The sequence below is a fragment of the Thalassophryne amazonica genome, chromosome 5 (genome assembly GCF_902500255.1).
Source record: "Thalassophryne amazonica chromosome 5, fThaAma1.1, whole genome shotgun sequence".
NCBI classification, from domain to species: domain Eukaryota; kingdom Metazoa; phylum Chordata; class Actinopteri; order Batrachoidiformes; family Batrachoididae; genus Thalassophryne; species Thalassophryne amazonica.
The window spans coordinates 121,865,253-121,890,984 of record NC_047107.1 but is presented as its reverse complement, the minus strand read 5'-3'; the positions used below and the strand labels follow the sequence as shown (position 1 = coordinate 121,890,984).

The following is a 25,732-nucleotide window of genomic DNA, read 5'->3' as shown; positions in this document are numbered from 1 at the left end:
AGTAATATGCCAAGCAAAATTAAAGTCTAAAAAGTAAAATAGCGAAATAACCAATGTGTATAACAGTATACTTTAAGTATACGATAATAAACTAAAAATAGGCACTCAAAGTATACAACTACTACAATGGCAGTATATTGATAAGTGCACTTGTGGTATACTTTAAGCATAGGAGAGGGATATACCAAGTACATTGATAAGTGTACATGTTGTATACTTTAAGCATACAAGAGGGATATACCAAGTACATTGATAGTATATAGATGAGTCTACTTGTATACTTTAAAGTGTACTTTTGCAAACTTAAAACGAACTTTAAAATATACTTTTATAAACTTGAAATGTTCCAATTTAGTCTGAAAAAGTATTACATTTGTGTACTTTCTAGTATAATAACAGTACACGGTCTGTAGTATACTTGCTATACTTATACTGAAGCATACTTAATAAAATGAACTTTAAGTATACTACTTTTTGCTAAGGGTCAACAGATGGCAGAAAGGTCTGTAGAATACATATACTGGACAAATCTGGCAGCACCTACGCCACCTACAGCCCATGTGCGCAATTTATTGTCCAATTGTAGTTTTTCTTCACATTGCAGAGAAACCGGCCACAGACACGTTTAGCACGTTCTTCATCCGACAGACTTTCCAGATTGTGGAAATGACACAAGAGATCATATTCTAACAAACTGTCAAACATTTCCACCTTGCCAAAAGTCCAGTTTTGTCTTCTGGGACAGTTTCCAACATTACCACTTTTACAGATACATGCAGAACAATACAATAACAAATGGATCACAAAGGAGAGAAACTTGCTGCATGGGGCCATTGTTCCCATTTGTATGATTTATCTCGCCTGGAACACAAAGACGGACCAGAGATGGTGAAATCAGAGTGAAAGGATCACAATCAACGCACTTAACATCTGGTGCTACGTCAGTGACTGCACCCAGACCCATGACATAAACCACGTCTCTCCTTTTGAACCTGACGAAGCAAATTAGGTCCAGTTGAAAAGTTTCTGTGCATCGCATCCACTTAGAGAGGGATGATTTATTGTTGAGTGGTCCGTCTTTAAGTGGAGGAGGAGGAGGGAATGATAAACACGGACATAAATCTCCTGGGACTGGCCCAGTTTAAGCTGTGGCTCACTCACTTTGGTTCCCAGGGAAGCAACACAGAGTGTCTGTAAACAAACCAGCGTGTCTTATAGCAACAGGCGCACAAACAGGCGAGCGCGCAAACTCTTCACTCACACTCGCCTCCCCGAGACTGGATGTGATGCCCTGGAATAACAGTTCACATTACAGGCTGAACAGACTCCATCTTATTTTTTTCCCACATGTCATCTGTTTTTTATGAGTCATACACATAAGCCCCCCCCCCCCCCCCCCCCCCCCACACACACACACACACACACACTTCAGATTTGGGTGACGTCAGTATCTGCCTGAACACATCTGATTTCTGGTAATGAAAACCAAATGAAAACATCATGTTTGTTGTTTTAATGTCTCAGGTTGCTGCACGTGCACATTTCACTGTCATCACTCAGTGTGAGCCCACGTTGAGGACACACTGCACTTCTTCACTCATTCAGTGTTAAAATATTAATCGTGGGGAGGTGTGGGGGGGGTGATGTGTCGGACACTTTTTGGACAATCAAAAGTAATTAAAAAGACAACTGATTTTCTTTGGATGAGCCACAGTGAAAATGTAGTGCAGCAGCTAAGAGAATATTTAGAGCAAAATCATGAAAATGGTGATACAAGCACCAAAATTGGCACAAATACTCCGTAGATATTACTCTTTTGAACAAATGGACTGGCCACTTGAATTTTCAATAGGCGGCCAGGTAGGGGTCAATTGAAAAATTACACAGGGGTCAAAATTCTGAATGCTCAAATCATTTTGAAAACTACACCACATTATTTGTCTGATCGTAAAGATTCCAAAAAGGTATAGTTTGGACTATCTAGGACCGAATGTTCTGGAGTTATGGGGTAAAAACAGCAAAAATGGTGACAAAGGACACTTTCAGTTTGTACAGGGGTCAAAAGTTAAAGCTGCTCCAATTTTGGTAAAACATGATGCACATTATTAGTTGAGTTAACAGGGTTTTATAAAGGAATAGTTTGGACCATGTGTCATGCTTAGTTATCATGTTACGGGGTAACATATGTCACATGTCAAAGAATCCAATGGACGTTGACCTTGTTTGACCTTTACTTTGGAGACCAAACATTCAACACAATCAAAACTATTCCATTTATTAATCCTATTAGCTCAACCAATAATTTGCATTACTTTTTACCAAAATTGAAGGAACTTTAACTTTTGACCCCTGTACAAACTGAAAGTGTCCTTTGTCACCATTTTTGCTGTTTTTACCCCATAACTCCAGAACATTCGGTCCTAGATAGTCCAAACTATACCTTTTTGGAATCTTTACGATCAGACAAATAATGTGGTGTAGCTTTCAAAATGATTTGAGCATTTTTAATTTTGACCCCTGTGTAATTCTTCAATTGACCCCTACCTGGCCGCTTATTGAAAATTCAAGTGGCCAGTCGATTTGTTCAAAAGAGTAATATCTAAAGAGTATTTGTACCAACTTTAGTGCTTGTATCACCATTTGCATGATTGTTTCAGTTATCTGCTGCACTAATGGGGAAAAGTGTAATTATACATATATGTTAAAGTTAATTTTTGTCAAAATTGTGTGTGTGTGTGTGTGTGTGTGTGTGTGTGTGTGTGTGTGTGTGTGTGTGTGTGTGTGTGTGTGTGTGTGTGTGTGTGTGTGTGTGTGTGTGTGTGTGGTGTGTGTGTGGTGTGTGTGTGTGCATGCGTGCTACCATTCATGAGGGCTAAGAGGTTCATCTTTTCTGCAGCTCCATGGAAAACCGCTTGGGAACCTCTGGCCTGCAGGATCGAAGTCGGACTGCTGACTAGAAGATCCTCAGTGTGCATCCCCGTTAACCAGGTCACTCGACTCTAAGAACTGAAACACAGGGGTTTTAAATGTAATTGATACTATTATTTTCAATATACTTGCAATCGTTAATTTTTGGGATTTAAGTGACACTGCACACCCCTTTATCAATTAAAGTCAATGTTTTATTTCTTACAGTGACTTGTAATCACAGTCCTTCACCCCAGTGTGTAATTAAGTGGCATGATAAGTGTGTGTGTGTGTGTGTGTGTGTGTGTGTGTGTGTGTGTGTGTGTGTGTGTGTGTGTGTGTGTGTGTGTGAGAGAGAGAATGTGAGTCATCACTGTAAAGTACACGCAGCATCTATAAAAGAGCTATAGAAATACAGTCCATCCATTCACTGTTATGTTTGGATTCATGGTTTAGTCGTTCCAGGCGTTTAATACGATATTATCAACAAGTAAATGCACGACCTCATTTACATCATCTCTGTTGTTTTTTTGTTGTTGTTTTTTTTTTTTTGACATCTAAAACAAACAGCAGTGGCATTTTATTGCATAGACTTTTGATACAGTTCCTTTATTTTTATGTTGTTCATATTCTTGTTGTTGTTAATGCTTTATGCGGTCACTTAACCACTGTCCCACTCACACACTATTTCATGGATCAACTGGTAATTTCTCGTTCTGGTTATTTGTGGGATTAGAAGACTGCGCCTGCTGTCTCCGTGGTTTTTGGCCCACTTGTCTTTGACAGAAATTGGCTTCCACAGTTAAGTTAGGTTAGAAAAAGGGAGACATGACTATGAAAAGTCACTTGAGTATTCATTCCATATGCTTGATTTCAAGGCATCAGTTTCCGTCACTAGTTTGGTCTTTGTCAGTACTAGTTGGACATTTGTTCACATAAGTTTGACATTTTGTTCAGCAATTCTTACTCGTCACTTTTTTCAGCAACTACTGGCACTTCTGTTAAGTTAGCTCCAACAGAAACCTTACTAGTGATGCCAGGTGCTTCACTAGTAGCACCAAAGTCCAAACTAGTCTGTTTTTGATGCACCAATGCTCCCCCCCAAACTCGGAAAACTAGTAACACTGAAGTTAAGGAGTGACATGCTAAAGCTGTGACATATTAACGAGTCAAGTACCTGTTCACTTTATTTAACTACAATTCTCTCTACTATCTAACCAGTGACCATTGTGGCCCTCACAGACATCAGAAAACTGGGAAACATTCTGAGTTTCTACTTAAACTAAAAATAAGCCCAAAAAAGGTTTTAACTAGTTGCTTAGTGAGGTGTTTGGCCTTCACCACTTAACTAGTCAGGATTTTCGCTCTCACATGATCACTCATAGAGCAATGTCTCTCAAATGTTTTCATACTAACGACCACTTAACCTATTTAAAAACATAAATCAATATCGTGGACCACCTGCTTACCACACCAACAGTTTATTACTGTATATTACTAACTATTAGACACTTTGAGAAACAATTTAACTTAACATATGATATCACTTTTAAAATGTGATATTTTGCCAATATACTGACGAACCACTAGGGGTCACTCAAGGATCACTGGTGGTCAATGGGTGACCCATTGAGAAAGGCTGCCAGAGAGCAAATTACAGGTCACTCATTAACGAGTGAAGTGAATACATGTATAACTTGTTCATGTCACAGCTTTGGCATCTCACTTGTTAGCAAGTAAGACTATTATCAGTGTGACAACTTTGGCTGGACTGAAGGAAACTGTTGACTGATCAAGAATATGGAGTATTAAAGGATTATTAACCAAGTGAGAGGTCTGTACGGGGAAATATCAGCATGATGTGTTGTGAGTACTGACTGTTATCATATACCTATAAATGATACTGTTATGTGTCGGCCGCAGCTCGGAGAACCGACCAGCGTTTGAAGGACCCAGTATGAAATAAGCAGAGCACGGTACAAAGGCTAACTGAATTTAATACATAACAGTGATGTGATACAAAACAACAAAAGAGTGTGCGGTCTGGCGTGGTGGTGATACGGTGCGCTCCCAGCAGCGCTAACGGTCCGGAGCCAGAAGCCGTTCAGACCCAAGGACCCCGCCGACACCCCCCAGGTGGCCGCAACAAACCGAGTCTGTGAAAGAAGGAACCATTATGTGAGTCCACACTCTACACACAGAGAGACCACTCAAAGGTGTACATAAACAGCAAACACTTCCTGGCTTAATTACTAATCAGCTTCCCAACCTGCAGGCATGGAACATCCAGTTCACAAAACTCCACTGCAGTGGAAGCCGATACATGACTAACGTACAGCTCAATATAATAAGGTGTGAGGGACACCACATTTACTGACTGTATAAACGTTAGTCACAAAATCTAACGTACCTCAGGAAGTGTGCTGACGAGCGTGAGACCTCACCCCCCTCTTTCACAGACCGTGCATCAAACCCTGGACGTTCTCTGCATCCACTGATGATGAGATGGCTCCCGAGACGACGATCTCACCCGTCTGGTCACAAGGTCGAGTCTCTGGCAAATACACACTGTACACTCCAGTCTTAAATGCCAAAATGTTCCAATCCATATAGATGCACCACAGCTGTGAGTCCTGACGAGCCGCAGGTGATCAGGGTGAGGTCCTGATAACCTCAGCAACACAGCCACTCAGTCCCAAATGCAAGCCACCTGGAAGGAAAAACAAAAGACAGAAACAAAAAGGCAGCCAGGCCCCCCAGCCATACAACAGATACGCCATATTGGATAAAACCTAAAGAATAAATAGCAATACACCCTTTTCGCGGACAGGTAATATTTTTCATACCACCCAAGTAATCAGCCAATCAGGTGTCACGTACAATTCTTTCCCCCTCGCTTAGAAAACAGCACTTGGAACTTGAGGTGGACAGGTGTGCGATATCAAGATGCTGATTAGACACCATGATTAGTGCACAGGTGTGCCTTAGACTGTCCACAATAAAAGTTTTGTTTTATTGGGGGGGATACCAGTCAGTATCTGGTGTGACCACCATTTGCCTCATGCAGTGCAACACATCTCCTTCGCATAGAGTTGATCAGATTGTCACTTGTGGCCTGTGGAATGTTGGTCCACTCCTCTTCAATGGCTGTGCGAAGTTGCTGGATATTGGCAGGAACTGGTACACACTGTCGTATATGCCGGTCCAGAGCATCCCAAACATGCTCAATGGGTGACATGTCCGGTGAGTATGCCAGCCATGCAAGAACTGGGACTTTTCAGCTTCCAAGAATTGTGTACAGATCCTTGCAACATGGGGCCGTGCATTATCCTGCTGGAACATGAGGTGATGTTCTTGGATGTATGGCACAACAATGGGCCTCAGGATCTCGTCACGGTATCTCTGTGCATTCAAATGCCATCAATAAAATGCACCTGTGTTCTTCGTCCATAACAGACGCCTGCCCATACCATAACCCCACCGCCACCATGGGCCACTCGATCCACAACATTGACATCAGAAAACCCTCTCACCCACATGACTCCACACACGCTGTCTGCCATCTGCCCTGAACAGTGTGAACCGGGATTCATCCATGAAGAGAACACCTCTCCAACGTGCCAAACGCCAGCGAATGTGAGCATTTGCCCACTCAAGTCGGTTACGACGACCAACTGGAGTCAGGTCGAGACCCCGATGAGGACGACGAGCATGCAGATGAGCTTCCCTGAGACGGTTTCTGACAGTTTGTGCAGAAATTCTTTGGTTATGCAAACCGATTGTTTCAGCGCTGTCCGAGTGGCTGGTCTCAGACGATCTTGGAGGTGAACATGCTGGATGTGGAGGTCCTGGGCTGGTGTGGTTACACGTGGTCTGTGGTTGTGAGGCTGGTTGGATGTACTGCCAAATTCTCTGAAACGCCTTTGGAGACGGCTTATGGTAGAGAAATGAACATTCAATACACGAGCAACAGCTCTGGTGGACATTCCTGCTGTCAGCATGCCAATTGCACGTTCCCTCAAATCTTGCGACATCTGTGGCATTGTGCTGTGTGATAAAACTGCACCTTTCAGAGTGGCCTTTTATTGTGAGCAGTCTAAGGCACACCTGTGCACTAATCATGGTGTCTAATCAGCATCTTGATATGGCACACCTGTGAGGTGGAATGGATTATCTCAGCAACGGAGAAGTGCTCACTATCACAGATTTAGACTGGTTTGTGAACAATATTTGAGGGAAATGGTGATATTGTGTATATGGAAAAAGTTTTAGATCTTTGAGTTCATCTCATACAAAATGGGAGCAAAACCAAAAGTGTTGCATTTATATTTTTGTTGAGTGTACCTGGAGCCAGTTTGGGAGAGTCTGTTTGGAGGGGAATGTCCCGCGACGAAAGCCACAGCTCCTGACCGGGCCGGTAATCAGGGGCGGGGGTCTGGTGCCGGTCAGCATGGCCCTGCGTCTGGGTCCAGGTCTTCAGCAGGGCAGAACGTGTGGTCTTCCACACCTGACGGCACCTCCTGAGATGGAGCTGGACTGAGGGAATGGATATTTCTGTTTCTTGGGATGGAAAGAGAGGAGGTTGGTAGCCTAGAGAGACTTCAAAGGGAGAGAGTCCGGTGGCTGAGGATATCTGGGAGTTATGGGCGTACTCCACCCAGGGAAGGTGAAGACTCCAGTCCGTCAGTTGGGCAGCTGATACACACGGAGGGTGGTCTCGAGGTCTTGGTTGGCCCGTTCTGCCTGCCCGTTGGTCTGGGTATGGAACCCGGACGACAGGGTGTCTGAGGCCCCAAGAGCGGCACAGAAGCTTCGGCAGACTTGCGAGGTGAACTGGGGCCCTCGGTCCGACACGATGTCCTGGGGTATGCCATGCAACCGGACCACATGGAGGACTAGAAGGTCGGCGGTCTCCTGGGCTGATGGTCTAATGCAGGGGCACGAAGTGGGCTGCCTTGGAGAACCGATCCACGACTGTGAGGACGACAGTGTTACCCTGGGATGGAGGAAGTCCAGTGACAAAGTCTAATCCAATATGTGACCACGAATGGCCGGGAGTCGGGAGTCTTGCCCCGGGCACAGATTGAACATGCCTGTACAAACTCCCTCACATCCGCTTGGGCTGTGGGCCACCAAAAGTGGTGACGAAGGAGTTTCAGGGTGCGATGAACCCCAGGGTGGCAGGACAACTTGGATGAATGACAGGATTGTAACACCAGAGATCTGGTCTCGGGTGGCATGAAAAGCCGACTTGGCGGCCCTCCTCCGGGATCAGGATGGCAGGTGAGGGCTTCCTGGACAGCTCGCTCAACATCCCAGGTCAGCGCCTCCGCAATCATGGATCAGGAAGGATGGTCTCTGGAGGAGTCTGTGGTTCCTTTGGCGGGGAGTATTGGAGAGATAGAGTGTCCGGCTTGATGTTCTTGCTGCCTAGTCGGTATGAAATGGTAAAGTTGAATCTACCAAAAATAGCGACCACCTGGCTTGCCAGGCGTTCAATCATTTGGCAGACTGAATGTATTCTAAGTTGCAATGGTCTGTCCAAACGATGAACGGAACTGCAGCTCCGTCCAGCCAATGTCTCCACTCTGCAAGTGCCTTCCTGACTGCCAGGAGTTCCCAGTTACCCAATCATAGTTTCTCTCAGTGCGGGACAGGCGCCGCAAGAAATACACGCACGGATGGATGCAGTTGTCGTTCTCTGACCTCTGGGACAGGACCATTCCCAGCCCAGAGTCAGAGGCATCCACCTCCACAATGAGCTGGCAATCCGGGTCCAGCTGAATGCAGATAGATGGGTAGCGAATCAGTCTTTAAGCTGAGTGAAAGCGGAGTCGGCCTGAGGCGTCCACTGAAAGGTGGTTTTGGAGGAAGTGAGTGTGGTGAGGGGAGCTGCCACCTGACTGAACCCCCGGATGAAATGACGGTAGAACTTAGCAAACCTGAGAAACTGCTGTAACTGTTTAACTGAGGAAGGAACCGGCCAGTCTGTGACGGCTTTGACCTTAGCAGGGTCGGGTTTGACCTGGTTATGAGATATAATGAAGCCAGGGAAGGAAATGGTGTCGAGGTGGAATCCGCACTTCTCGGCTTTGACAAACAGATGGTTCTCTAACAACCACTGGAGTATGAGTCAGACATGCTCGGTATGGGTCTGGGGATCCGGGGAGAAAATCATATGTCATCTAGATAGACGAACACAAACCGGTTGAGGAAGTCACGCAACACATCGTTTACTAACGCCTGGAACGTGGCTGGTGCATTGGTCAAGCCAAAGATCCCTGCCCCAAAAAAGAACCCTGCCCCAAGAGGAGACAAAGAAGGCCAGATCAACCCAGCCGCCAAGGAGTCCCAGATATAGGTTTCCATTGACTCTCATTCCAGGCGGGAGAGATTGTACAATCTACCTGAAGGTAGCGGAGCACCTGGAAGCAAGTCAATGGCACAGTCATGAGGATGGTCAGGTGGCAGTGAGAGTGCACAATCCTTCCTGAAAACCTCAGCAAGGTCGTGATACTCAGGAGGAACTTAGGACAAATCAGGAGGTGAATGGACCTTCTCCTTGACCACAATGCTGGGGGGAACTGAGGAACTAAGACACCCCTTGAAACAGGCTTCCCTCCACTGAGTAATGACCCCAGTTGACCAATCGATACCAGGATTGTGTTTAGAGACCCAAGGATGGCCTAAAACCAAGGGAGATGTTTCGTCCAGGACCGCCAGCCTGTCCTTAAGTGCATCGTTCAACCCGTTAATGTAGACGCTTCGCAGCGCAGTGTTCCAGTCAGCCTCTGCAGTGAGAATGCGGAAGTCGACCAAAAACTCCGCTGCGCTGCTCCTGTTTTAGAGTTAACAGATGCTGAGAGATGGAATCTTTCCGAGTTGGGTGGTCGAATATTAATCGGAATTCTTTTGAAAACGAGGAAAACAAATGGAGTAGTGGAGATTCATTGCTCCAGAGGGCAGTAGCCCAGTACTGAGCCTCCCCACATACACGATTTTACTTTATCTGAGCCATAATGAGGGACGCTGGCTGAAGAGAAACGACCACTGCATTAAAAAAGAGGCGCAAGTGTCTACACACCCGGAGAATGGTTCTGGATGGCATATGAATGGTTCGGGCGACGCTGCAGTGGCCGCAGCGGGAAATGAGGCTGTGATAAGCTGGGTCAGAGCAGCAGGAGGCTGTGTTGGTGTGTGTATGAACGACAGCTGAGAGAGTTGTGTGGAGAGATCTGTGAGTGTCAGAGTGTTTAAGCTGATCGGTTAGTGAGCTCACATGATCCACGATGGAGTCCACCACTTGCTGGAGCTTTCAGAGGTATTCCCCCTGAATTGTAAGTGCCTGCTGCATCCGGTCTGCCCCATGACGTGGACAGAAACTCCTGTTATGGTTCGGGCTGGAGTGAACAGCGAATCCAAAAGCTGGGAGCAGAAATGAAACGGATAAGATCAGAACACTGGTTTATTTACACTGGAGTAATGTACAAAGCACAGGAGGCAGCCTTGCACAGTGGAAACCGGCCCGCTCAGTGGTGGAACCAGGGAACCGCAGTCCTGATGGCGTCGAACCCAGGTGATGTAATTCAGGAGCCAGGTGGCGCCTGCAAGCAGTCGACGTGGTCTGGAGAAGATACACAGGTGAGTGAGTTACTGAACCGGGTCAGTTCCAGAAGTAGATTAAATCACAGTCAAATTAGTAACAGTTAGTCTTAGCTCAGTCCAGAGTGCTGAAATGAGCTGAAGCTGTTGAAAAAAGCTGAAGCTAGGAAAAATGACAACAAGAAACCCTGAGCTAGAAAACTCAGACAGGCTGCAGGAAAAAAGTACAGAGCACAATTTAAGAGCGTGGGAGTTCAGAATTAACATTGCGTAGGAAAGCACAATGAGAGGCCAGCTACCATGAAAGATACGTTGAGTTTCTGGCGACGAAGGAGTGAAGAGCCGGGGTTCATATGCAGAGGCTGATGAGATGAGGAGCAGGTGTGTCGATCAGCTTGAGGCGCCACCTGTGCAGAAGAGAAAAAAACAGCAGCAGGAACAGCCCACCACACACCTACTGCTACGCTTCTAAATAAAACAAAGGCTCTTTAAACAGTCACTATTTTATTATTTGAAAAAATAAATGTCCGATGGTCATTATCATGTTAATCAAGAAATCATCTCACCTGAAACAACAACAACAGATGAGTTATGGGTTTAATTTACAGACAAATATCAAAGATTTCTAAAGAATCTTCTTTTTTTTTTTTTTCTTGAATAAACTGCTGGGTATAAATTAGCAGTTCTGATGTTCCTGACATGTCTACACTGTTCTGTGTTTTGGCCTGATGCCTTGTTTCTTTTGGCTTTAAGTAAGGCTGTAACAAAGATTAATTAAAAAAAAAATGGCTTTCTTTCATACAATTTGGTGCTCAAAATGCAGACAATAGTGTTTCAGAGGGTTATGCAATGAGGCAAATAAGTATTTGATCCACTGTCAATTTTGCAAGTTTTCCCACCTACAAAGAATGTTGAGGTCTGTTTTATTGTAGGTGCACTTCAAATGTGAGACAGAATCTAAAAAAAATTCTAAAAAATTATATTGTTTGATTTTTAAATAATTAATTTGCATTTTATTGCATGAAATAAGTATTTGAACACCTTCCAACCAGCAAGAATTCTGGCTCTCACAGACCTGTTAATTTTTCTTTAAGAAGCCCTCTTATTCTGCACTCTTTACCTGTATTAACTGCACCTGTTTGAACTCGTTACCTGTATAAAAGACACCTGCCCACACACTCAATCAATCACACTCCAACCTATCCACCATGACCAAGACCAAAGCGCTGTCTAAGGACACCAGGGACAAAACTGTAGACCTGCACAAGGCTGGGATGGACTACAGGACAACAGGCAAGCAGCTTGGTGAGAAGGTAACAACTGTTGGTGCAATTCTTAAAAAATGCAGGAAACACATGATGACTGTCAATCATTCCCGGTTTTGGGCTCCATGCAAGATCTCGCCTCGTGGGGTAAGGATGATTCTGAGAAAGCCCAGAACTACACGGGAGGACCTGGTCAATGACCTGAAGAGAGCTGAGACCACAGTCACAAAGATTACATTAGTAACACATGATGCTGTCATGGTTTAAAATCCTGCAGGGCAGCATGGTCCCCCTGCTCATGCCAGCACATGTCCAAAACAGTTTGAAGTTCACCAGTGACCACCTGGATGATGCATGGGAGAAGGTCATGTGGTCAGATGAGACCAAAATAGAGCTTTTTGGTATCAACTCTACTTACCATGTTTGGAGGATGAGAACAAGCCAAAGAACACCGACCCATCTGTGAAACATGGGGGTGGAAACATCATATTCTGGGGGTGCTTTTCTGAAAAGGGGACAGGACGACTGCACCGTATTGAAGGGAGGATGGATGGGGTCATGTATCATGAGATTCTGGCAAACAACCTCCTTCCCTCAGTAACAGCATTGAAGATGGGTCATGGCTGGGTCTTCCAGCATGACAATGACCCCAAACACACAGCCAGGGCAACTAAGGAGGGGCTCCGTAAGAAGCATTTCAAGGTCCTGGAGTGGCCTGGCCAGTCTCCAGACTTGAACTCATTAGAAAATCTTTGGAGGGAGCTGAAACTCCAAACCTGAAAGATCTGGAGAAGATCTGTATGGAGGAGTGGACCAAAATCTCTGCTGCAGTGTGCAAATTTGGTCAAGAATTACAGGAAACGTCTGACCTCTGTAAGTGCAAACAAAGGTTTCTGTACCAAATATGAGATCTGTTTTTCTAGTGGAATCAAATAGTTATTTCATGCAATAAAATGCAAATTAATTATTTAAAAATTATACAATGTGATTTTCTGATTTTTTATTTATTTATTTTTTTTAGATTCTGTCTCTCACAGTTGAAGTGTACCTACGATATAAATTACAGACCTCTACATTTTTTGTAGGTGGGAAAACTTGCAAATTCGACAGTGGATCAAATACTTATTTGCCTCACTCTAAGTTTAAAAATCTTCCGGGGGAAGCTGGCCCCGGTGTCACCTAGTTCCCAGTGTTCCACGTGGTTTGCTGCAAGGAGAAATTTTCATCCAGCGCTAGATGCGCGGTTTGCTGCAAGAACATTAACAGCAGCAAGGAGAACTTTAGAGGCAGTAGGAGAACTTTTCCCCCAGTGTTCGGTGCAGAGCTCACTCAGGGGAACTTTACTGGCTTTGGTTGTTGACTACGTCATCTGGAAGCACTTTAAAATTTAAATGGCCATGTAAAAGTTCTGTGTCCATCTCAATGTCCACGGCAGTTGCAAAAAAAAAAAATGCCGGCATTAATTAATTAATGCGTTAACATGATAATAATGTGTTAACTTGCCCAGCCCTAAAATTGACAGGTGATTTATTATCTCAAAGACAGCCAAATATTCAAATATCCACGGCAGAGAGTCCAAAAATAAACACAAGAACAGAGGTCAAACTGTGCCACTGGGAAGTGAGTCAAATACACAAGGGATCACACAAAAACACTCACAATCCAGAGGAAGCACGTGAACCAACTGGCAAAAGTCAAAGGTCAAGTGACAAGAAAAAGGTGGCAAAAAAAATAACAGCATAAGATGGTGAGTAAAGGATAAAACATAATAGGGCAGTACAGTCTCGTTTGAATCCTGCGTGATATCGCAGGATTTGACCACTTATGGGGACCTCCGCTCCCGTTGTGCAATATATACACAGCATAACTTCACATAGAAAAATGGTGTACTGTTTTGGTTTCAGCTGCAATCACTGAAGCAGTCAGAAAAAGTGCAGTTTTCTTCGGTTCCCACTGGAGAAGGGAGGACGAGGCAAATGCAGTGTTGTATAGTAACGAAATAAAAATACTTCACTACTGTACTTAAGTATGTTTTGGGAGACTTTGTACTTTACTTGAGTTTTTTTAATTCAGCTTACTTTCACTTTTACTTCACTACATTTCCGACCTTAATTGCATACTTCTACTCCGATACATTTTCTATTCGCCATGCCATTACCTGTTACAAAAAACAAAAACAAACAAACAAAAAAACACACACACACGAAAAAAGTCGTGTTTTCAGCCAGAGACACCACTGATTACTACTGACTGCAACGAAGTCAGGCCAGTTTGTCATGAGGCATGTCCGGTAGGCTTTTTTGCAGTTGCGCACTTGGGGGGTGTTTGTCAGGAAAATGATCATTTCTCTACATTGATTACAGACCTGCAGCAGGTCTGTAATCAACTTTTCTGCAGCGCGGCTTTGCTTTGAACCTTGAACCAATCGAAGCAGTGATTTGCAGGTCGAAGCAGTGCTTCGATCTACGATTCGTGGATTGATTGCTTTATTTCGCTTTAACCAAAATTTTCCCCACTAAAACCCTGAAGAGCATATGTCTGTGAGTAATATTTAATATTTTTATGTTAAACTGACCTGTTATGGTCTTCTGAAACAGTTGATAGATGTATTTTATAACTTAAAAACGGGACAGATGCTAACGCGTTAGCATGTCTATGGCGTTTTCAATGTTGAAGCATTAAGCTGTTTGCATTAGCACGTTTGTGTTGATTTGTTTCTGTATAATTAATGGCTCAGTGTTTGTTGTCGTAAAAGAGTCAAATTGTATTTTTTTTTTATTCATATATTATAGCAACAAAAATAATAGTCTACATAATAGACAATAATACTGTAATAGACTAATAATTTTACAATACAATTTTAGAGAAAGAGACAAAAAGAACTTAATGAAACAAAACACAACAGAAAAGATAAAACCATGTAACAATGAAAATAAATACATACATATAGAAATAAATAACTGTTTTCTGTGAACACCTAGTGAGTAGCCTTCTCTTGTTTAGGTTTTGAAACCTTGTTTCTGAAGTGTTTTTGTGTGATGTGCACAATTTTCAGTATTTTGACTAATACTACCAGTCATTTACAAGTCTAGTAATATAAAAAAAAAAAATCAGTCCGTTTTTGATTAACATTTACTTGTACTTTTACTTTCAATACTTGAGTACATTTAGTTGTACATTACTTGTCATACTTAAGTACAATAAATACTAGATACTTTAAGACTTTTACTTGAGTAGCATTTCAATCAGTGACTTGAACTTCTACCAAAGTCATTTTTTTAATGGGTATCTGTACTTTTACTTAAGTGTGATTTTTCCGGTACTTTATACAACACTGGGCAAATGTGAGGGGTCCTGTTGGTAAGTGTTAGCCTACACAGCTAACCAGAGCAGCTCCGTTCTCTCACCTGTAAAACTAACTCTTGAGGTCCGTGTCATAAACAAACTGCAACACGTGTCCACTTTTTACCGCATCCTCAGTTTTTCTTTGCATTTTCACTTTATTTGCATGTAATTTGCCCAAAACCTCAGTGACAGTGTTGTGTTTCTGTCCCTGGAAGTAGCGAAATTACGTTATAAGCAACATATTTTACCCCTTTAGCGCTCGCCCTCAAACGAGACTGCGCTGCCCAATTAAACCTCAAGAAATGTGAAAAACCACAGAATCAAAATATAAGTCCAAGCACACAAAAGAAAAAACAATCATGGGACTCAAAAGTGCAAATAGTGAATAAAAGAATACAAAGCGCCTTGGGGCAACTGTTTGTTGTGATTTGGCGCTATATAAAAAAATTGATTGATTGATTGATTGATTAAACTAACACATACACGGAAGGCAAACAATGACAGGGGGCAGGACACTAAGACACAGACACGACACAGGACCAGAAGCACACATGCACATACACACAAACAACCGTATTCTTCATGTATTACTGAGAATACTCAGCAAGATGGAGTTATGATAGCACAGCGACATCAATATGATGCATCAATGTCAAACATTTTGCACCCTCCCAGCACATGATGAAGCATGACGTACCACAATGTGTTGCTCGGCATCAACAAGACTCATCAAGTCTTCAATCAGCCAGCGGTTTGACACGTATCATGAAATTTGTTGCTGAGCTGAGTTGATAAATTGATTCCTGGCGCAGTCCGCATGCCAAAGTCTCCCAACTTGCTCCTGTTGCGTGGTGCAAAGTTTTGCATGAAAGTGTCATTGGAGCGTGAATGAGAGGCATCATTATAAAGTGCTTTAAGTGCCTGTTCTCAGATGGAAAAGAGCTTCAGAATGAATTTGACATTTGTGGACTTTTCATCGATGAGCTGGAAAGAGAAACACATGCTCTCTTTGGAAAATACTTCAAGTGCTTCCAACCCCATTCTCAAATTTAAATTTGTACAGTGCTGCCAAAACATTTGTGAACTCTTGAGCTTTAACGCGTTTGAATTTTGCAATCACACCAAATTATATAAAATGAATCAGGCTTCTTTATATTAAAATTCTAAGATGATTAAAAACTAACATGACATAAATGAAATTAAATATAAAAGCCAAAACAATGGAGTGTGTTATGTGCCGACGCGGGTTGAGGAGCGGACCTGCGTCTGACCGAACCCAGCGCTAAATAACCAGAAAGCGGTTCCAGAAAAAACAAAACAATTTTATTTTCCCCTTCTTGTGCAATACTCCGTGTACAACAAAAAGTGCGTTTATCTGGCGGAGTGAAGGACGGCGCGCTCTCCAGCGCCCAAAGGGATCAAAGCCCGGCGCTGCTGGACTCACGTTCACCGCCAAACACCCCCAGGTGGACACGACAAACCGACTCTGCGAAGGATAGAAAAGGTGAGGTAAGTCAGCAGCTACAACTAATATCCTTCAAAGGCACACACTATCAGCAACACATTCAGGTCTGAATTTAAGCTTTACGTAAATGAGCAGCTTCTCACAACAGGTGGAGGATCATCAGTCCGCACGCCACAGCCGTGAGAAGCGAGCTGCACAATTCTCATCAATGTTCAAATATACTGCATAACAAAATACCAAATTACTATTAACACTTATTCAGACAATCAATCACCTCTGATGTGTGCTGACAGCATGTGTCCCTCACCCGTCCTCCTTCACAGGCACGATGTGTCAAACCCAGCGCGGTCCTCAGCGTCTCACAAACGAACATCACAAGGTCGAGTTCCCGGCAATTCTGCTCGAATCACGCATGGCTTAAATGCAGAACGCCATCTCATTATCTGCCTCAGCTGAAAGTCTTTAAGGTTGCACGTGAGCATCATCCACAGGTGCTGCATATCACACTGATGAGGGTGAAGGACTCTTCTGCCAGCACCTTCTCCACAGACAAAAAACCAGTTTGCATACAACCTGGAGAGCAAAGAAAAGAAAAGAACACACAACAGGAGTGCATAAGTATACACACCCGTAAGGCTCCTATCTCACTGGGTGCGACTGTTGGAGAGCAGTCAGAGACGACTTAGCGAACAAACACGCGAACAAGTGACAGTATTGCATTTGGTGTCTCACTGAAGTGTCCACTCGCAGCTGAAGACGAATGACACATTTGCACACAAAGTGTTCAGCTCTTCTTATCCTGCTATTATCCATGTGAATAGACTGGAAATTCCCCCACTGTTCCAAATATTGGCAAAATAAAATATAATAAATAAAAAGTAATAATAATAAAGCCTACAGTGAACTCACCGATTTGCAGAATGATGTGTTCCTACTGGATTTATTGTCAAATCTTCCCTGTCCAGGATTAATCCATCTTATATGCTACAAATAGTATGGTACTATATGGTAACTCTGTCTGGAGGAGGCAGTTCTGCCATTAAGATTCAGGAGACGAGAGACTGTTAAACATTTATTCCATAGATATCAATTTTAAAAATGAAAGACAGTCTTTCGGGCCCTGTCCCGCACCTGACGGCATTGGAGTACATTGAACTTGAATCCTGCAATCAGAAGAAGACAAGGGCAGAAATTCCCCTACCCCAGCATCAAGCAGGAACCAACTGGTGACAGTGGGGCATTGGAGGGATTGACTGGGATCAACAGGAGGTGTTGGGGTGGAGGAGGTAAATTCCTGGACAGCAACTGCAAACAGCAAAAACGTTATAGGCATCTGTTTCTGTGATTGGAGAAACTGTGCACTGTTATGGGAGCCCAGGGATTACAGCTTTGTGGTGGAACTGGGGTCTAATGTGACCGGTCACAGGATCATTTAAGTTTGCAGTCCAAAAAAAATCAACATGTCCAGTAGTGGTACATGGTGTAACGGATAAATGTACCGGTTTGAATGTTATGTTTACTGTAATTTTTGGACTATAGAGTGCACCTGAATATTAGCTGCACCCACCAGTTTTAAAAAGAAAAAGAAATTGTACATAAATAGGCCGCACTTGTCTATATATATTTACACAGAAAGATGTTAGAAAGATTTTTTTAACTTTTAATTAAATACATACTGTAAATGCTCCCCCTGAAATGTTACATATAAATATTGACGCGCACGTCATCCAGTGTGCGTGCACTGTGTCTCTGCTCCACACGGAGAACTTTAACTTTTTCTTTTTCTAACTTTCATCGCGTGCAGCCAGGACTGGATGGAGTCTGTGTTAAATGAGACGTTAATGAGGCACTGTGACTTTTTGACTTGTTGCGCCAAGACAGAGAACTGGTTTGGAAGGGTGTGGGGAGAAGGCGCCGCTCCGCGCAACTCTGGTGCAAAGTGCCGGAGAGGGACTTTTCTTCACTAAAACGAACAGGCAAGACCTTATATTTACACTGTGTGTGAATTTACACCACATGAGGAACACAGCTTTCAGGAAATCAACTGACAGCATCAACTGATGTATTTCGACTTACGAAAAAGCCTGTAAAAATCCATAAATTAGCCGCACCATTGTAAAAGCCTCAGTGTTCGAAGCATGTGAATAAAGTAGCGGTTTATAGTCTGGAAATTACAGTAGTTCCCAGCTTGTGTGAAACCAGGTCAGAAAAGGAAAGTAAAACTAACAACTGCTGGCTTCTTCTATTCCACGCTTTTTGTTACTGTATGGTGCTGCCCCCAGTGGTGAACAAAAGACATGCAGAGGCGTGTCAGTGTTCAGCAGCACAGTAGCAAAAACCTGAAGGTCTCTTATGTTTCAAAAAATGTGCATGTAAGGGTAAGCTTTGCCACTTTTTGTTTATTCTAATTTAGATATCATGGAAAATAAACACCTACATCAAGAACTGTATTGACGCCAATGCATCACATTGTCCCATCAAAAAAACTATTATTCCTGAATCGTATCGTAGCCCATGTATCGTATCATTTCATGAGCAGAGGCTTGGTGGACCTTAAGAACGATCTCAAACTTACTTTTTTTCTTCTTTTGGCATCCAAGAAATTGCACCCGTGCTCATCTTATGAAGAAGCGGAGGTCTACTCTGGGTTAGTGGTCCCATGTTTGAGGGAACTGGTGCCTGCGAGCGTGACGTGAGCAGCGCTGTCAGGATGAGGGTGATGACAGCTGCTGTGTTTGGAGGGAGCTTTGGCTGCCACAGAAATAGAGATGGCTGTTTTGTCTACGTGCCAGTGCTGTCCGTGTATTTGTGTGTTCGCCGAGTCGTGCCGCCACCCAGCAGACTCATGACAAACAGGAGGTTCATTCTCTTTCTCTGTCGAACCTGTGGGTTTACACACTGAAAGTTCGCTCGCTCTGAGACGCCTGACAGTTGCGACATGAGCAGCAGGACCAGCAGTTGTGACCGATGACAGCAAACAGAAGAGACCAGCATGTGCAGCCTGAGCCGCCTGACAGAGGAGGATGGGGGCGGAGCCAAATCATTCATGTGTCAGGGAGGAGGAGAGGGGCGGGATCAGAGGTGGCTTGAACTAATGCTGACCTTAAAATGACCTCTCTGATCTCTCTCTGACCCTGCAACAGCTCCTTCTAATGGGGCGGTGGGGGGTCAGACTTCATAGTGCAGCAGCTAAGAGCATATTTAGAGCAAAATCATGCAAATGGTGATACAAGCACCAAAATTGGCACAAATACTCCTTAGATATTACTCTTTTGAACTAAACGACTGGCCACATGAATTTTCAATAGGCAGCTAGGTAGGGGTCAATTGAAGAATTACACAGGGGTCAAATTATAAATGCTCAAATCATTTTGAAAACTATACCACAGTATTTGTCTGATCATAAAGATTCCAAAAAGGTATAGTTTGGACTATCTAGGACCGAATGTTATGGAGTTATGGGGTAAAAAATTGTGACAAAGGTCACTTTCAGTTTGTACAGGGATCAAAAGTTAAAGTTGCTCCAATTTTGGTAAAACATGATGCAAATTATTAGTTAACAGGGTTTTAAAAAGGAATAGTTTGGACCATGTGTCATGCTTAGTTATCATGTTACAGGCAGAGGTGTCAAGTAACGAAGTACACTTAAGTACACTTTTAGGTATCTATACTTTACTCCATTACTTATTTTTCTGCCTACTTCTGACTTCTACTCATTACATTTTCACACAAGTATCTGTACTTTCTATTCCTTACATTTTTACAAACAGCCTCGTTACTCTTGGCTTCAGTTTAATGTTTATATATATATATATATTTCACGTCATGTGCGCCTGTAATCAACTTTTCTGCAGCACGGCTTTGCTTTGAACCGTGAACCAATCGAAGCAGTGATTCGCAGATTGAAGCAGTGATTCGCAGATTGAAGCAATGCTTAGAGCTATTGCTTCGTTTATGCTAAAACCGTAAAGAGCATACTTCTGTGAGTATTATTTACCTTTTCTATGTTAATCCGACCTGTTATGGTCTTCTGAAACAGTTGATAGATGTATTTTATAACTTAAAAACGGGAGCGACGCTAACGCGTTAGCATGTCTATGGCATTTTCAATGTTAAAACTTAGCATTAAGCAATTGCAGCTCTCATCACGTTCGGGTGCATTTGTTTTCAAATTGTAATATTTCTTAAATTTATTTTTGTTTATATAATAATCTAATGATTATTATACAATTTTAGAAAAAGAGGCAAAAGAACCTGAATAGAAAACAACAGAAATATAAAATAAAAGCAACTACCAGCTCCCAATTCAGATCAGGGAGACAGACACCCTCTCTACTTTTAAGATTAGGCTTAAAACTTTCCTTTTTGCTAAAGCTTATAGTTAGGCTGGATCAGGTGACCCTGAACCATCCCTTAGTTATGCTGCTATAGACTTAGACTGCTGGGGGGTTCCCATGATGCACTGTTTCTCTTTTTTGCTCTGTATGCACCACTCTGCATTTAATCATTAGTGATCGATCTCTTCTTCCCTCCACAGCATGTCTTTTTCCTGGTTCCTCCCTCAGCCCCAACCAGTCCCAACAGAAGACTGCCCTCCCTGAGCCTGGTTCTGCTGGAGGTTTCTTCCTGTTAAAAGGGAGTTTTTCCTTCCCACTGTAGCCAAGTGCTTGCTCACAGGGGGTCGTTTTGACCGTTGGGGGTTTAACATAATTATGTATGGCCTTGCCTTACAATATAAAGCGCCTGGGGCAACTGTTTTGTTGTGATTGGCGCTATATAAATAAATTGATTGATTGATTGATAACATAAATAAATAGATACATAAATAAAAATAAATGTTTCCTGTGACACCTAGTGACTCTTACCCTCCACTTCATCTGTCTTATTTAATGACAGTTTGTTTCAGTCAAACCAATATTTCAATTTGTTAAGTTCTTCAGTGATTTCCTCCAGAACTATCTGCCAAACTAGAAAACTGCTGCATCCTAGTAAGAGCAGAATACTACTGGAATGAATCTGAATAAGGAAAGTTGTGTTTTTTTTCCCTTCACTAATGGATGCTGCACTCACTGCAGTTTATTGTCTGGAATAGTCCCAGATTGGATTTCAGAGCTTCTAGAATTGAAACTTTTCGTGCAGGTGGAGTTGGGGCTAATTTTGGGATTTGGGTCTTGGGCCACATGTAGAACGAATCAGTTTTTAAATTAAGCTTTCAATTCATATAGTGGCATCTACCTTTTTTTTATTTATTTATTTATTTTTTTTTTAAAGGTTACTTTATACTTTTATACTTTAAGTAGGTTTTGGAGCACATACTTTTTCACTTTTACTTGAGTAAAGAGGTCAAGTTGATACTTCAGCTTTTACCAGAGTGTTTTTAAACTGCAGTATCTATACTTCTACTTAAGTAACAAATGTGTGTACTTCTGACACCAGTGGTTACAGGGTAACATATGTCACATGTCATAGAATCCAATAGACGTTGACCTTGTTTGACCTTTACTTTGGAGACCAAACATTCAACACAATCAAAACTATTCCATTTATTAATCCTATTAGCTCAACCAATAATTGCATCACTTTTTTACCAAAATTGAAGGAACTTTAACTTTTGACCCCTGTACAAACTGATACTGACCTTTGTCACCATTTTGCTGTTTTTTACCCATAACTCCTGATCATTCAGTCATAGATAGTCCAAACTATACCTTTTGGAATTTTTACGATCAGGACAAATAATGTGGTGTAGCTTTCAAAATGATTGGAGCATTTTTAATTTTGACCCCTGGTGTAATTCTTCAATTGACCCCTACCTGGCCGCTTATTGAAAATTCAAGTGGCCAGTCGGTTTTGTTCAAAAGAGTAATATCTAAAGAGTATTTGTACCAACTTTAGTGCTTGTATCACCATTGCACGATTGTTTCAGTTATCTGCTGCACTATCAGGCAGTGTCGCCTGACAGTGTTGACGAGTGTGTTACTGTTGAGTACTAATGACTCACTTTCTTTCTTCTTGAACTTTATTTGCAGTATTTCTTCTGCAAATGCACTCAGCTGACAACAAGAGCCAAAAATGCATGGTGACAATCAGTCGCCTCTCCTGAGCACAGACTGTTCCAGCATCATCTGCGTCATCACTGTCAAACATTTTTCATTGTTACTGCCTCCTGTGCATCTGCAGAAGTAACACTACAGTTTACAACGGGCCTGAAGAACACAGAATTACCTGGTGAGCTTCCAGGATTTGTCAAGTGAACTCTTCCCCTTCCTTCTTTTCCTTTGCTCTGATAGAAAACGAGCAGCAGCAGCCTCCAGACTTTGACTTTAGAAATCAAAGAAACAGGCAAACAAGCTCGTTTTTTTCCACTTTAACCACACCTGAGCCTAATTCCTGAGATTATTCCCTGCAACAAGCCAGACACGTCCAATAGATGGAAGTTCAACCACACCTGCTCCTACTTTCCATCATCCAACCAGCATAAAACCACACATCCAGCAGGTGGCATTGTTCCCCTTAGCAAAAGGTTTATTCAAGTGTATTATGAGTATACTTATTTTTTACTAAAATTGAGGAAGTATACTTGAAGGTGACTTTTTATAAACTATATTTTATATACTTAAGAATAGTATAGTGAAGTATACTTGGCTTATACTGAAAAGTATAAACAAAAGTCTAAGTCTAAGTACATTATACTAAGACTTACACTTATACTTTAATAATAAAACTTGTACTTTAGTATGCTTTTTACGTCTTTCTGCCACAAAGTACTAACACTTATTATGCACTTGGAGCAAGATATACTAAGTCAAGCCATTGACTCAAGGGACTGAAAAGAAGCCATAAAAGTACAGATTTTTTTTCTATGTAGTTATTTATTTTTGGTTCCAAAGGTTCGCACTTTTCTTTTACCTTTTTTGACAAGGAAGGACTTTACTTCTCAGTTGAAGACACTATGTTGTTACATTTTTACAAATAATGACTTGATCTTGGAGAGACCATTATGTTTACATTACATGCACTTTTTCCTTTAACTTTTCCTCCGCAAAGGAAGGACTTGATTTCATAGGTCTTTGCTTTGAAATGTTTAAAAATATATCAGACTTGTTTTCAACATTCTGTCTTGTGATTTTTTAAATGCATCACACTCTTGTGTACATTCAGTATGAGTAAACTTAAGAATACTTAAGGAGTATATTTTCAGTATATAAATAGTAAGCTACAAGTAATATGCCAAGCAAAATTAAAGTCTAAAAAAAGTAAAATAGCGAAATAAACCAATGTGTATAACAGTATACTTAAGTATACGATAATAAACTAAAAATAGGCACTCAAAGTAGACAACTACTACAATGGCAGTATATTGATAAGTGCACTTGTGGTATCTTTAAGCATAGGAGAGGGATATACCAAGTACATTGATAAGTGTACATTTTGTATACTTTAAGCATACAAGAGGGATATACCAAGTACATTGATAGTATATAGATGAGTCTACTTGATACTTTAAAGTGTACTTTTGCAAACTTAAAACGAACTTTAAAATATACTTTTATAAACTTGAAATGTTCCAATTTAGTCTGAAAAAGTATACATTTGTGTACTTTCTAGTATAATAACAGTACACGGTCGGTAGTATACGTGCTATACTTATACTGAAGCATACTTAATAAAATGAACTTTAAGTATACTACTTTTTGCTAAGGGTCCAACAGATGGCAGAAAGGTCTGTAGAATACATATACTGGGACAAATCTGGCAGCACCTACGCCACCTACAGCCCATGTGCGCAATTTATTGTCCAATTGTAGTTTTCTTCACATTGCAGAGAAACCGGCCACAGACACGTTTAGCACGTTCTTCATCCGACAGACTTTCCAGATTGTGGAAATGACACAAGAGATCATATTCTAACAAACTGTCAAACATTTCCACCTTGCCAAAAGTCCAGTTTTGTCTTCTGGGACAGTTTCCACATTACCACTTTTACAGATACATGCAGAACAATACAATAACAATGGATCACAAGGAGGAGAAACTTGCTGCATGGGGCCATTGTTCCCATTTGTATGATTTATCTCGCCTGGAACACAAAGACGGACCAGAGATGGTGAAATCAGAGTGAAAGGATCACAATCAACGCACTTAACATCTGGTGCTACGTCAGTGACTGCACCCAGACCCATGACATAAACCACGTCTCTCCTTTTGAACCTGACGAAGCAAATTAGGTCCAGTTGAAAAGTTTCTGTGCATCGCATCCACTTAGAGAGGGATGATTTATTGTTGAGTGGTCCGTCTTTAAGTGGAGGAGGAGGAGGAATGATAAACACGGACATAAATCTCCTGGGACTGGCCCAGTTTAAGCTGTGGCTCACTCACTTTGGTTCCCAGGGAAGCAACACAGAGTGTCTGTAAACAACCAGCGTGTCTTATAGCAACAGGGCGCACAAACAGGCGAGCGCGCAAACTCTTCACTCACACTCGCCTCCCCGAGACTGGATGTGATGGCCCTGGAATAAACAGTTCACATTACAGGCTGAACAGACTCCATCTTATTTTTTTCCACATGTCATCTGTTTTTTATGAGTCATACACATAAGCCCCCCCCCCCCCCCCCCCCCCCCCCACACACACACACACACACACACACACTTCAGATTTGGGTGACCGTCAGTATCTGCCTGAACACATCTGATTTCTGGTAATGGAAAACCAAATGAAAACATCATGTTGTTGTTTTAATGTCTCAGGTTGCTGCACGTGCACATTTCACTGTCATCACTCAGTGTGAGCCACGTTGAGGACACACTGCACTCTTCACTCATTCAGTGTTAAAATATGAATCGTGGGGAGGTGTGGGGGGGGTGATGTGTCGGACACTTTTTGGACAATCAAAAGTAATTAAAAAGACAACTGATTTTCTTTGTATGAGCCACAGTGAAAATGTTAGTGCAGCAGCTAAGGAATATTTAGAGCAAAATCATGAAAATGGTGATACAAGCACCAAAATTGGCACAAAGACTCCGTAGATATTACTCTTTTGAACAAATGGCCTGGGCCCTTGAATTTTCAATAGGCGGCCAGGTAGGGTCAATTTGAAAAATTACACAGGGGTCAAAATTCTGAATGCTCAATCAATTTTGAAAAC

At 42.2% G+C, this 25,732-nt stretch overlaps 1 long non-coding RNA gene across 1 annotated transcript; it reads right to left on the bottom strand.

Moving 5' to 3' along the window:
* Positions 1–1,404: 1,404 nt before the first annotated feature.
* On the bottom strand, positions 1,405–24,837 carry LOC117509890. The gene is made up of 3 exons (XR_004560584.1): positions 24,716–24,837; positions 10,957–10,963; positions 1,405–1,426 (listed from the first exon to the last, which is right to left on the bottom strand). It is a non-coding gene; the product is annotated as an uncharacterized LOC117509890 (long non-coding RNA).
* Positions 24,838–25,732: the final 895 nt, after the last annotated feature.